This window comes from Lissotriton helveticus, chromosome 1_2 (genome assembly GCF_964261635.1).
Source record: "Lissotriton helveticus chromosome 1_2, aLisHel1.1, whole genome shotgun sequence".
Taxonomy (NCBI): Eukaryota; Metazoa; Chordata; class Amphibia; order Caudata; family Salamandridae; genus Lissotriton; species Lissotriton helveticus.
In genome coordinates, this window is record NC_136058.1 from 339,651,984 (window position 1) to 339,664,492 (window position 12,509).

The window sequence follows — 12,509 nt, forward strand, 5'->3', positions numbered from 1 at the left end:
ACACTGTGAGTTACGTCTTATCACCTCAAAGGAGGATTTCACACCAAAGTGGATGTTCCGTCTTGGCTTGGTGAAAAGCAGGGGCGCCGCAATGATGAATTTTACAGAAAGGAAAGGAACTTTGATACAAAGACCTTAGGAAGCATTGGTGGCAAATGGATGGAAGCCTTTAACCGTGAGAAAAATGACAGAAAGTTATGGGAGTCATTACCACGCACCCAGCTTCAAGAACATGCATTTTGGGTTCATTTTTGAAAGGAAAGAGAATGGAAAAATCAGTAGAGTAAAGGCAACATATTCAGTTTTTCTTGAAGCTACTGTAGAGAGTCTCTGGTTTAGAGGAAGAACCCTTACCAATGACCAAGATGGCTGCCACAGATTTCTATCCTAAATGTATTAAGATTGCCAAGATTAATCATCACTTTGATGGCTTAAACAAGTAAGATTCTTTGGTTCTATAAGCATCAAAAATGAGATTGCCCCATTTCATGGGGTTTTCCAAGGCACACGTCTCACAGTTTAAGTGGGGTTCGTATCCCAGTTGCATGGCATATCTCTTCCTTAATACTGACAGCCAGCCTAGTTTTCTGCCAAAATCCAAGATAAGCATGGCAAAAGTCTGGAGATGCCGGGGATTGAACCCGGGGCCTCATACATGCGAAGCATGCGCTCTACCACTGAGCTACATCCCCTCCACTGCCCTCTAAAGTTTTGCTGGATGCAAGGAGACTCTGGAGCCCACGGACTGCAAAGTCTCGATTTGAGACTAGAATGTAAAGTGTCAGGCATGAAATTGCCCACGCCTTACGTGAGGGCTGTCTTCATGGAGCATATACTTAGTGCAATCAGGGTTCGATTCTCCGGCAGGGCTTTTATTTGCTCAGTTTGGAATGCAAAACTTCTCAGGATTTCCCCAAATGTGTAAACTGTTGGTCTACTTTCCAGCTTGCTCAGCCTTTCGGGGGATGATTCCATTGGCTATGCCCTCTTGCCCATCGGTGGACACTCAAATTGAAGGCAAGTCACAGTGTGATTGGCTGCCAAGCAGCTACCGTGGTGCAATGCAATTGGAAGTCTGCCAAGGGCATACATGTACTAATGCAATGCTTTGGTAGCAGTTTTGATCAGCAGGTTTCCTTTACTGTTCTTCACGCCTCCCCTAGCGATGACTATGTCATCAATTCCCTTTGAAAGCAGATAGAGTACGCTTCTTTTCCAGTATTTATCGAAGCTCGGGGACTTTTTCATAATCAACGGAAGGTATTGTTGATTAACAGCAAAAGACATGGAAATGAAACCACAAAATCCTTCGAGCCGGATTTGAACCAGCGACCTAAGGATGCCCGAATTAATGCTACAGTCCTCCGCTCTACCAACTGAGCTATCGAAGGAGGGGTAGCAGAAGCTCATAGCACTGAAATTACCTCTCGCTCAAGAAAGGTTGTGGGGGGTGGGGACCAGGAGCAGACAGATGAAAATCATCAATATTAATCGCGGCTCCCTCTCAAAGCTACCACTTCTGAGAGCACACTGTGAGTTACGTCTTATCACCTCAAAGGAGGATTTCACACCAAAGTGGATGTTCCGTCTTGGCTTGGTGAAAAGCAGGGGCGCCGCAATGATGAATTTTACAGAAAGGAAAGGAACTTTGATACAAAGACCTTAGGAAGCATTGGTGGCAAATGGATGGAAGCCTTTAACCGTGAGAAAAATGACAGAAAGTTATGGGAGTCATTACCACGCACCCAGCTTCAAGAACATGCATTTTGGGTTCATTTTTGAAAGGAAAGAGAATGGAAAAATCAGTAGAGTAAAGGCAACATATTCAGTTTTTCTTGAAGCTACTGTAGAGAGTCTCTGGTTTAGAGGAAGAACCCTTACCAATGACCAAGATGGCTGCCACAGATTTCTATCCTAAATGTATTAAGATTGCCAAGATTAATCATCACTTTGATGGCTTAAACAAGTAAGATTCTTTGGTTCTATAAGCATCAAAAATGAGATAGCCCCATTTCATGGGGTTTTCCAAGGCACACGTCTCACAGTTTAAGTGGGGTTCGTATCCCAGTTGCATGGCATATCTCTTCCTTAATACTGACAGCCAGCCTAGTTTTCTGCCAAAATCCAAGATAAGCATGGCAAAAGTCTGGAGATGCCGGGGATTGAACCCGGGGCCTCATACATGCAAAGCATGCGCTCTACCACTGAGCTACATCCCCTTGTATGCCAAGTTTTACTGTATGCATGGAAACCCTGAATGTAAGTGTCTGCCAAGTCAACCCACTTGACACTGCAGCATAAAGTCTCAGTCAGGAAAATCCTTAAGCCTCGCACCTGGATTATCTTCCTGGTCTATAGTCTTGTTTAGAGATGCTTGTGTGCAGCCTTCTTAGCGCAGTAGGCAGCGCGTCAGTCTCATAATCTGAAGGTCCTGAGTTCGTTCCTCAGAGAGGGCATTTATTTCCTCCTTTTGGCAAGCAAAATTCTCAGATTTTCTTGAAAAGTGGAAACTATGCCTATTTCAAACAATATTTTTCAATGCAACCTATTTAAGTGGGGTTCTGACCCCCCAACTGCCTGAGAAACCTCAACTTTCCACAAGGTGGCAGGCTAGCCTTCTGGAAAAAGCCGAGATACAGAACAGCGACTCCTGGAGATGCCGGGGATTGAACCCGGGGCCTCATACATGCGAAGCATGCGCTCTACCACTGAGCTACATCCCCTCCACTGCCCTCTAAAGTTTTGCTGGATGCAAGGAGACTCTGGAGCCCACGGACTGCAAAGTCTCGATTTGAGACTAGAATGTAAAGTGTCAGGCATGAAATTGCCCACGCCTTACGTGAGGGCTGTCTTCATGGAGCATATACTTAGTGCAATCAGGGTTCGATTCTCCGGCAGGGCTTTTATTTGCTCAGTTTGGAATGCAAAACTTCTCAGGATTTCCCCAAATGTGTAAACTGTTGGTCTACTTTCCAGCTTGCTCAGCCTTTCGGGGGATGATTCCATTGGCTATGCCCTCTTGCCCATCGGTGGACACTCAAATTGAAGGCAAGTCACAGTGTGATTGGCTGCCAAGCAGCTACCGTGGTGCAATGCAATTGGAAGTCTGCCAAGGGCATACATGTACTAATGCAATGCTTTGGTAGCAGTTTTGATCAGCAGGTTTCCATTACTGTTCTTCACGCCTCCCCTAGCGATGACTATGTCATCAATTCCCTTTGAAAGCAGATAGAGTACGCTTCTTTTCCAGTATTTATCGAAGCTCGGGGACTTTTTCATAATCAACGGAAGGTATTGTTGATTAACAGCAAAAGACATGGAAATGAAACCACAAAATCCTTCGAGCCGGATTTGAACCAGCGACCTAAGGATGCCCGAATTAATGCTACAGTCCTCCACTCTACCAACTGAGCTATCGAAGGAGGGGTAGCAGAAGCTCATAGCACTGAAATTACCTCTCGCTCAAGAAAGGTTGTGGGGGGTGGGGACCAGGAGCAGACAGATGAAAATCATCAATATTAATCGCGGCTCCCTCTCAAAGCTACCACTTCTGAGAGCACACTGTGAGTTACGTCTTATCACCTCAAAGGAGGATTTCACACCAAAGTGGATGTTCCGTCTTGGCTTGGTGAAAAGCAGGGGCGCCGCAATGATGAATTTTACAGAAAGGAAAGGAACTTTGATACAAAGACCTTAGGAAGCATTGGTGGCAAATGGATGGAAGCCTTTAACCGTGAGAAAAATGACAGAAAGTTATGGGAGTCATTACCACGCACCCAGCTTCAAGAACATGCATTTTGGGTTCATTTTTGAAAGGAAAGAGAATGGAAAAATCAGTAGAGTAAAGGCAACATATTCAGTTTTTCTTGAAGCTACTGTAGAGAGTCTCTGGTTTAGAGGAAGAACCCTTACCAATGACCAAGATGGCTGCCACAGATTTCTATCCTAAATGTATTAAGATTGCCAAGATTAATCATCACTTTGATGGCTTAAACAAGTAAGATTCTTTGGTTCTATAAGCATCAAAAATGAGATTGCCCCATTTCATGGGGTTTTCCAAGGCACACGTCTCACAGTTTAAGTGGGGTTCGTATCCCAGTTGCATGGCATATCTCTTCCTTAATACTGACAGCCAGCCTAGTTTTCTGCCAAAATCCAAGATAAGCATGGCAAAAGTCTGGAGATGCCGGGGATTGAACCCGGGGCCTCATACATGCGAAGCATGCGCTCTACCACTGAGCTACATCCCCTCCACTGCCCTCTAAAGTTTTGCTGGATGCAAGGAGACTCTGGAGCCCACGGACTGCAAAGTCTCGATTTGAGACTAGAATGTAAAGTGTCAGGCATGAAATTGCCCACGCCTTACGTGAGGGCTGTCTTCATGGAGCATATACTTAGTGCAATCAGGGTTCGATTCTCCGGCAGGGCTTTTATTTGCTCAGTTTGGAATGCAAAACTTCTCAGGATTTCCCCAAATGTGTAAACTGTTGGTCTACTTTCCAGCTTGCTCAGCCTTTCGGGGGATGATTCCATTGGCTATGCCCTCTTGCCCATCGGTGGACACTCAAATTGAAGGCAAGTCACAGTGTGATTGGCTGCCAAGCAGCTACCGTGGTGCAATGCAATTGGAAGTCTGCCAAGGGCATACATGTACTAATGCAATGCTTTGGTAGCAGTTTTGATCAGCAGGTTTCCTTTACTGTTCTTCACGCCTCCCCTAGCGATGACTATGTCATCAATTCCCTTTGAAAGCAGATAGAGTACGCTTCTTTTCCAGTATTTATCGAAGCTCGGGGACTTTTTCATAATCAACGGAAGGTATTGTTGATTAACAGCAAAAGACATGGAAATGAAACCACAAAATCCTTCGAGCCGGATTTGAACCAGCGACCTAAGGATGCCCGAATTAATGCTACAGTCCTCCGCTCTACCAACTGAGCTATCGAAGGAGGGGTAGCAGAAGCTCATAGCACTGAAATTACCTCTCGCTCAAGAAAGGTTGTGGGGGGTGGGGACCAGGAGCAGACAGATGAAAATCATCAATATTAATCGCGGCTCCCTCTCAAAGCTACCACTTCTGAGAGCACACTGTGAGTTACGTCTTATCACCTCAAAGGAGGATTTCACACCAAAGTGGATGTTCCGTCTTGGCTTGGTGAAAAGCAGGGGCGCCGCAATGATGAATTTTACAGAAAGGAAAGGAACTTTGATACAAAGACCTTAGGAAGCATTGGTGGCAAATGGATGGAAGCCTTTAACCGTGAGAAAAATGACAGAAAGTTATGGGAGTCATTACCACGCACCCAGCTTCAAGAACATGCATTTTGGGTTCATTTTTGAAAGGAAAGAGAATGGAAAAATCAGTAGAGTAAAGGCAACATATTCAGTTTTTCTTGAAGCTACTGTAGAGAGTCTCTGGTTTAGAGGAAGAACCCTTACCAATGACCAAGATGGCTGCCACAGATTTCTATCCTAAATGTATTAAGATTGCCAAGATTAATCATCACTTTGATGGCTTAAACAAGTAAGATTCTTTGGTTCTATAAGCATCAAAAATGAGATAGCCCCATTTCATGGGGTTTTCCAAGGCACACGTCTCACAGTTTAAGTGGGGTTCGTATCCCAGTTGCATGGCATATCTCTTCCTTAATACTGACAGCCAGCCTAGTTTTCTGCCAAAATCCAAGATAAGCATGGCAAAAGTCTGGAGATGCCGGGGATTGAACCCGGGGCCTCATACATGCAAAGCATGCGCTCTACCACTGAGCTACATCCCCTTGTATGCCAAGTTTTACTGTATGCATGGAAACCCTGAATGTAAGTGTCTGCCAAGTCAACCCACTTGACACTGCAGCATAAAGTCTCAGTCAGGAAAATCCTTAAGCCTCGCACCTGGATTATCTTCCTGGTCTATAGTCTTGTTTAGAGATGCTTGTGTGCAGCCTTCTTAGCGCAGTAGGCAGCGCGTCAGTCTCATAATCTGAAGGTCCTGAGTTCGTTCCTCAGAGAGGGCATTTATTTCCTCCTTTTGGCAAGCAAAATTCTCAGATTTTCTTGAAAAGTGGAAACTATGCCTATTTCAAACAATATTTTTCAATGCAACCTATTTAAGTGGGGTTCTGACCCCCCAACTGCCTGAGAAACCTCAACTTTCCACAAGGTGGCAGGCTAGCCTTCTGGAAAAAGCCGAGATACAGAACAGCGACTCCTGGAGATGCCGGGGATTGAACCCGGGGCCTCATACATGCGAAGCATGCGCTCTACCACTGAGCTACATCCCCTCCACTGCCCTCTAAAGTTTTGCTGGATGCAAGGAGACTCTGGAGCCCACGGACTGCAAAGTCTCGATTTGAGACTAGAATGTAAAGTGTCAGGCATGAAATTGCCCACGCCTTACGTGAGGGCTGTCTTCATGGAGCATATACTTAGTGCAATCAGGGTTCGATTCTCCGGCAGGGCTTTTATTTGCTCAGTTTGGAATGCAAAACTTCTCAGGATTTCCCCAAATGTGTAAACTGTTGGTCTACTTTCCAGCTTGCTCAGCCTTTCGGGGGATGATTCCATTGGCTATGCCCTCTTGCCCATCGGTGGACACTCAAATTGAAGGCAAGTCCCAGTGTGATTGGCTGCCAAGCAGCTACCGTGGTGCAATGCAATTGGAAGTCTGCCAAGGGCATACATGTACTAATGCAATGCTTTGGTAGCAGTTTTGATCAGCAGGTTTCCATTACTGTTCTTCACGCCTCCCCTAGCGATGACTATGTCATCAATTCCCTTTGAAAGCAGATAGAGTACGCTTCTTTTCCAGTATTTATCGAAGCTCGGGGACTTTTTCATAATCAACGGAAGGTATTGTTGATTAACAGCAAAAGACATGGAAATGAAACCACAAAATCCTTCGAGCCGGATTTGAACCAGCGACCTAAGGATGCCCGAATTAATGCTACAGTCCTCCGCTCTACCAACTGAGCTATCGAAGGAGGGGTAGCAGAAGCTCATAGCACTGAAATTACCTCTCGCTCAAGAAAGGTTGTGGGGGGTGGGGACCAGGAGCAGACAGATGAAAATCATCAATATTAATCGCGGCTCCCTCTCAAAGCTACCACTTCTGAGAGCACACTGTGAGTTACGTCTTATCACCTCAAAGGAGGATTTCACACCAAAGTGGATGTTCCGTCTTGGCTTGGTGAAAAGCAGGGGCGCCGCAATGATGAATTTTACAGAAAGGAAAGGAACTTTGATACAAAGACCTTAGGAAGCATTGGTGGCAAATGGATGGAAGCCTTTAACCGTGAGAAAAATGACAGAAAGTTATGGGAGTCATTACCACGCACCCAGCTTCAAGAACATGCATTTTGGGTTCATTTTTGAAAGGAAAGAGAATGGAAAAATCAGTAGAGTAAAGGCAACATATTCAGTTTTTCTTGAAGCTACTGTAGAGAGTCTCTGGTTTAGAGGAAGAACCCTTACCAATGACCAAGATGGCTGCCACAGATTTCTATCCTAAATGTATTAAGATTGCCAAGATTAATCATCACTTTGATGGCTTAAACAAGTAAGATTCTTTGGTTCTATAAGCATCAAAAATGAGATTGCCCCATTTCATGGGGTTTTCCAAGGCACACGTCTCACAGTTTAAGTGGGGTTCGTATCCCAGTTGCATGGCATATCTCTTCCTTAATACTGACAGCCAGCCTAGTTTTCTGCCAAAATCCAAGATAAGCATGGCAAAAGTCTGGAGATGCCGGGGATTGAACCCGGGGCCTCATACATGCGAAGCATGCGCTCTACCACTGAGCTACATCCCCTCCACTGCCCTCTAAAGTTTTGCTGGATGCAAGGAGACTCTGGAGCCCACGGACTGCAAAGTCTCGATTTGAGACTAGAATGTAAAGTGTCAGGCATGAAATTGCCCACGCCTTACGTGAGGGCTGTCTTCATGGAGCATATACTTAGTGCAATCAGGGTTCGATTCTCCGGCAGGGCTTTTATTTGCTCAGTTTGGAATGCAAAACTTCTCAGGATTTCCCCAAATGTGTAAACTGTTGGTCTACTTTCCAGCTTGCTCAGCCTTTCGGGGGATGATTCCATTGGCTATGCCCTCTTGCCCATCGGTGGACACTCAAATTGAAGGCAAGTCACAGTGTGATTGGCTGCCAAGCAGCTACCGTGGTGCAATGCAATTGGAAGTCTGCCAAGGGCATACATGTACTAATGCAATGCTTTGGTAGCAGTTTTGATCAGCAGGTTTCCTTTACTGTTCTTCACGCCTCCCTTAGCGATGACTATGTCATCAATTCCCTTTGAAAGCAGATAGAGTACGCTTCTTTTCCAGTATTTATCGAAGCTCGGGGACTTTTTCATAATCAACGGAAGGTATTGTTGATTAACAGCAAAAGACATGGAAATGAAACCACAAAATCCTTCGAGCCGGATTTGAACCAGCGACCTAAGGATGCCCGAATTAATGCTACAGTCCTCCGCTCTACCAACTGAGCTATCGAAGGAGGGGTAGCAGAAGCTCATAGCACTGAAATTACCTCTCGCTCAAGAAAGGTTGTGGGGGGTGGGGACCAGGAGCAGACAGATGAAAATCATCAATATTAATCGCGGCTCCCTCTCAAAGCTACCACTTCTGAGAGCACACTGTGAGTTACGTCTTATCACCTCAAAGGAGGATTTCACACCAAAGTGGATGTTCCGTCTTGGCTTGGTGAAAAGCAGGGGCGCCGCAATGATGAATTTTACAGAAAGGAAAGGAACTTTGATACAAAGACCTTAGGAAGCATTGGTGGCAAATGGATGGAAGCCTTTAACCGTGAGAAAAATGACAGAAAGTTATGGGAGTCATTACCACGCACCCAGCTTCAAGAACATGCATTTTGGGTTCATTTTTGAAAGGAAAGAGAATGGAAAAATCAGTAGAGTAAAGGCAACATATTCAGTTTTTCTTGAAGCTACTGTAGAGAGTCTCTGGTTTAGAGGAAGAACCCTTACCAATGACCAAGATGGCTGCCACAGATTTCTATCCTAAATGTATTAAGATTGCCAAGATTAATCATCACTTTGATGGCTTAAACAAGTAAGATTCTTTGGTTCTATAAGCATCAAAAATGAGATAGCCCCATTTCATGGGGTTTTCCAAGGCACACGTCTCACAGTTTAAGTGGGGTTCGTATCCCAGTTGCATGGCATATCTCTTCCTTAATACTGACAGCCAGCCTAGTTTTCTGCCAAAATCCAAGATAAGCATGGCAAAAGTCTGGAGATGCCGGGGATTGAACCCGGGGCCTCATACATGCAAAGCATGCGCTCTACCACTGAGCTACATCCCCTTGTATGCCAAGTTTTACTGTATGCATGGAAACCCTGAATGTAAGTGTCTGCCAAGTCAACCCACTTGACACTGCAGCATAAAGTCTCAGTCAGGAAAATCCTTAAGCCTCGCACCTGGATTATCTTCCTGGTCTATAGTCTTGTTTAGAGATGCTTGTGTGCAGCCTTCTTAGCGCAGTAGGCAGCGCGTCAGTCTCATAATCTGAAGGTCCTGAGTTCGTTCCTCAGAGAGGGCATTTATTTCCTCCTTTTGGCAAGCAAAATTCTCAGATTTTCTTGAAAAGTGGAAACTATGCCTATTTCAAACAATATTTTTCAATGCAACCTATTTAAGTGGGGTTCTGACCCCCCAACTGCCTGAGAAACCTCAACTTTCCACAAGGTGGCAGGCTAGCCTTCTGGAAAAAGCCGAGATACAGAACAGCGACTCCTGGAGATGCCGGGGATTGAACCCGGGGCCTCATACATGCGAAGCATGCGCTCTACCACTGAGCTACATCCCCTCCACTGCCCTCTAAAGTTTTGCTGGATGCAAGGAGACTCTGGAGCCCACGGACTGCAAAGTCTCGATTTGAGACTAGAATGTAAAGTGTCAGGCATGAAATTGCCCACGCCTTACGTGAGGGCTGTCTTCATGGAGCATATACTTAGTGCAATCAGGGTTCGATTCTCCGGCAGGGCTTTTATTTGCTCAGTTTGGAATGCAAAACTTCTCAGGATTTCCCCAAATGTGTAAACTGTTGGTCTACTTTCCAGCTTGCTCAGCCTTTCGGGGGATGATTCCATTGGCTATGCCCTCTTGCCCATCGGTGGACACTCAAATTGAAGGCAAGTCACAGTGTGATTGGCTGCCAAGCAGCTACCGTGGTGCAATGCAATTGGAAGTCTGCCAAGGGCATACATGTACTAATGCAATGCTTTGGTAGCAGTTTTGATCAGCAGGTTTCCATTACTGTTCTTCACGCCTCCCCTAGCGATGACTATGTCATCAATTCCCTTTGAAAGCAGATAGAGTACGCTTCTTTTCCAGTATTTATCGAAGCTCGGGGACTTTTTCATAATCAACGGAAGGTATTGTTGATTAACAGCAAAAGACATGGAAATGAAACCACAAAATCCTTCGAGCCGGATTTGAACCAGCGACCTAAGGATGCCCGAATTAATGCTACAGTCCTCCGCTCTACCAACTGAGCTATCGAAGGAGGGGTAGCAGAAGCTCATAGCACTGAAATTACCTCTCGCTCAAGAAAGGTTGTGGGGGGTGGGGACCAGGAGCAGACAGATGAAAATCATCAATATTAATCGCGGCTCCCTCTCAAAGCTACCACTTCTGAGAGCACACTGTGAGTTACGTCTTATCACCTCAAAGGAGGATTTCACACCAAAGTGGATGTTCCGTCTTGGCTTGGTGAAAAGCAGGGGCGCCGCAATGATGAATTTTACAGAAAGGAAAGGAACTTTGATACAAAGACCTTAGGAAGCATTGGTGGCAAATGGATGGAAGCCTTTAACCGTGAGAAAAATGACAGAAAGTTATGGGAGTCATTACCACGCACCCAGCTTCAAGAACATGCATTTTGGGTTCATTTTTGAAAGGAAAGAGAATGGAAAAATCAGTAGAGTAAAGGCAACATATTCAGTTTTTCTTGAAGCTACTGTAGAGAGTCTCTGGTTTAGAGGAAGAACCCTTACCAATGACCAAGATGGCTGCCACAGATTTCTATCCTAAATGTATTAAGATTGCCAAGATTAATCATCACTTTGATGGCTTAAACAAGTAAGATTCTTTGTTTCTATAAGCATCAAAAATGAGATAGCCCCATTTCATGGGGTTTTCCAAGGCACACGTCTCACAGTTTAAGTGGGGTTCGTATCCCAGTTGCATGGCATATCTCTTCCTTAATACTGACAGCCAGCCTAGTTTTCTGCCAAAATCCAAGATAAGCATGGCAAAAGTCTGGAGATGCCGGGGATTGAACCCGGGCCTCATACATGCAAAGCATGCGCTCTACCACTGAGCTACATCCCCTTGTATGCCAAGTTTTACTGTATGCATGGAAACCCTGAATGTAAGTGTCTGCCAAGTCAACCTGATAGAGTGCGCGAGGCCACCCGACCAATAGTTTCCGCCGTTTCCGGCTTCAGGGCCCATATACTTTCCAAATCACCATATACATCGATCGGGTGACTTCACGAGCTCTACCAGGTTGATGTGTGTGTGTTCCCTGCTACCAAATTTCGGTGCACCCGACTTACCATCCACCGATGCGGGTGCCTAATGACCACAATGAATCAGGGAGCTAGCTGTAAAAGAAAGGCAGCAAAATACAAACCCAACCAATAACATTCAAATACTGTTAAAATGACCACGGACAACTGGAAGTTTTAAAATGTTTATCTAAAGTTCAATATTTTCTTGCATGAGGTACAGTAAAATAAGGCAATCAATAACCAAGATAACGTAAATCACATAAGCATGAAGAAATAATGACAGAGTAATCATCAAGGTACTAATAAAATGTAGCGAGAAAATACTATGCAAGTCAGTATTATCTAGACAGGGATAGACTAAGTGTGGGTGACTATAGGAGAGCTTATAATGAATAACACGCTTCACTTAAGGTGAAGGGGCCTTTGAACAATCTAGGCAACGAAGTTCTAGACCATATCAGGAAATGACACACTGCTATGCAAAATATAATTTCTAACAAATGAGAAGGCATAGGAATAACTTTGCAAAAATTATAAATGACTTTCAATAGTTGCGGAAAGGCATGGAAAATATAACGTATGCAATGTTGAACTTTATTAAAGCAAAAGTTAGAAATTCAGAAGGTGCAAGAATTTCAAGAGGTTCAGAGCAATATTTACCTAGAAAGGTGTGGAAACCAAACCCTGGCCACGGGTCAGTTAAGGACAGGAAACCCTCAAGGAAGGATACCCCTCAAAGGACAGCAGGTGCAGAATGGACACCCAGGATAGGACAGGATACCCTCAGAATAGGAATCAGGACAGGACCCTCAGGACAGGACAGCAAACCCTCAGGACAGGACCCTCTTCAGGACAGGACCGGAACCCACAGTTCGGAAGCAACGCCTGCGCTCCACCCGCTCTGCAGCTATCGATCAAGACCCCGATTGGGTCAGCGAACTCCCAGCTAAGTGCTTTGCCAG

The 12,509-nt window shown here is 45.0% G+C and overlaps 19 non-coding genes across 19 annotated transcripts; 3 read left to right on the plus strand and 16 right to left on the minus strand.

Annotated features, from left to right (window-relative positions):
• Positions 1-620: 620 nt before the first annotated feature.
• On the minus strand, positions 621-692 carry TRNAA-CGC (transfer RNA alanine (anticodon CGC)). The gene has a single exon. It is a non-coding gene; the product is annotated as a tRNA-Ala (tRNA).
• Positions 693-1,305: 613 nt separating this feature from the next.
• TRNAY-GUA (transfer RNA tyrosine (anticodon GUA)) lies at positions 1,306-1,391 on the minus strand. The gene is given in 2 exon segments: positions 1,306-1,341; positions 1,355-1,391. It is a non-coding gene; the product is annotated as a tRNA-Tyr (tRNA).
• A 756-nt stretch (positions 1,392-2,147) lies between these two features.
• Positions 2,148-2,219, minus strand: TRNAA-UGC (transfer RNA alanine (anticodon UGC)). Its single transcript has one exon. It is a non-coding gene; the product is annotated as a tRNA-Ala (tRNA).
• Positions 2,220-2,383: 164 nt separating this feature from the next.
• On the plus strand, positions 2,384-2,456 carry TRNAM-CAU (transfer RNA methionine (anticodon CAU)). The gene has a single exon. It is a non-coding gene; the product is annotated as a tRNA-Met (tRNA).
• A 195-nt stretch (positions 2,457-2,651) lies between these two features.
• Positions 2,652-2,723, minus strand: TRNAA-CGC (transfer RNA alanine (anticodon CGC)). The gene has a single exon. It is a non-coding gene; the product is annotated as a tRNA-Ala (tRNA).
• Positions 2,724-3,336: 613 nt separating this feature from the next.
• TRNAY-GUA (transfer RNA tyrosine (anticodon GUA)) lies at positions 3,337-3,422 on the minus strand. Its single transcript is given in 2 exon segments — positions 3,337-3,372; positions 3,386-3,422. It is a non-coding gene; the product is annotated as a tRNA-Tyr (tRNA).
• Positions 3,423-4,178: 756 nt separating this feature from the next.
• TRNAA-CGC (transfer RNA alanine (anticodon CGC)) lies at positions 4,179-4,250 on the minus strand. The gene has a single exon. It is a non-coding gene; the product is annotated as a tRNA-Ala (tRNA).
• A 613-nt stretch (positions 4,251-4,863) lies between these two features.
• Positions 4,864-4,949, minus strand: TRNAY-GUA (transfer RNA tyrosine (anticodon GUA)). The gene is given in 2 exon segments: positions 4,864-4,899; positions 4,913-4,949. It is a non-coding gene; the product is annotated as a tRNA-Tyr (tRNA).
• A 756-nt stretch (positions 4,950-5,705) lies between these two features.
• On the minus strand, positions 5,706-5,777 carry TRNAA-UGC (transfer RNA alanine (anticodon UGC)). The gene has a single exon. It is a non-coding gene; the product is annotated as a tRNA-Ala (tRNA).
• A 164-nt stretch (positions 5,778-5,941) lies between these two features.
• On the plus strand, positions 5,942-6,014 carry TRNAM-CAU (transfer RNA methionine (anticodon CAU)). The gene has a single exon. It is a non-coding gene; the product is annotated as a tRNA-Met (tRNA).
• A 195-nt stretch (positions 6,015-6,209) lies between these two features.
• On the minus strand, positions 6,210-6,281 carry TRNAA-CGC (transfer RNA alanine (anticodon CGC)). Its single transcript has one exon. It is a non-coding gene; the product is annotated as a tRNA-Ala (tRNA).
• Positions 6,282-6,894: 613 nt separating this feature from the next.
• TRNAY-GUA (transfer RNA tyrosine (anticodon GUA)) lies at positions 6,895-6,980 on the minus strand. The gene is given in 2 exon segments: positions 6,895-6,930; positions 6,944-6,980. It is a non-coding gene; the product is annotated as a tRNA-Tyr (tRNA).
• A 756-nt stretch (positions 6,981-7,736) lies between these two features.
• TRNAA-CGC (transfer RNA alanine (anticodon CGC)) lies at positions 7,737-7,808 on the minus strand. The gene has a single exon. It is a non-coding gene; the product is annotated as a tRNA-Ala (tRNA).
• A 613-nt stretch (positions 7,809-8,421) lies between these two features.
• On the minus strand, positions 8,422-8,507 carry TRNAY-GUA (transfer RNA tyrosine (anticodon GUA)). Its single transcript is given in 2 exon segments — positions 8,422-8,457; positions 8,471-8,507. It is a non-coding gene; the product is annotated as a tRNA-Tyr (tRNA).
• Positions 8,508-9,263: 756 nt separating this feature from the next.
• Positions 9,264-9,335, minus strand: TRNAA-UGC (transfer RNA alanine (anticodon UGC)). The gene has a single exon. It is a non-coding gene; the product is annotated as a tRNA-Ala (tRNA).
• A 164-nt stretch (positions 9,336-9,499) lies between these two features.
• TRNAM-CAU (transfer RNA methionine (anticodon CAU)) lies at positions 9,500-9,572 on the plus strand. Its single transcript has one exon. It is a non-coding gene; the product is annotated as a tRNA-Met (tRNA).
• Positions 9,573-9,767: 195 nt separating this feature from the next.
• TRNAA-CGC (transfer RNA alanine (anticodon CGC)) lies at positions 9,768-9,839 on the minus strand. The gene has a single exon. It is a non-coding gene; the product is annotated as a tRNA-Ala (tRNA).
• A 613-nt stretch (positions 9,840-10,452) lies between these two features.
• TRNAY-GUA (transfer RNA tyrosine (anticodon GUA)) lies at positions 10,453-10,538 on the minus strand. Its single transcript is given in 2 exon segments — positions 10,453-10,488; positions 10,502-10,538. It is a non-coding gene; the product is annotated as a tRNA-Tyr (tRNA).
• A 756-nt stretch (positions 10,539-11,294) lies between these two features.
• Positions 11,295-11,365, minus strand: TRNAA-UGC (transfer RNA alanine (anticodon UGC)). Its single transcript has one exon. It is a non-coding gene; the product is annotated as a tRNA-Ala (tRNA).
• Between the last annotated feature and the right edge of the window lie 1,144 nt (positions 11,366-12,509).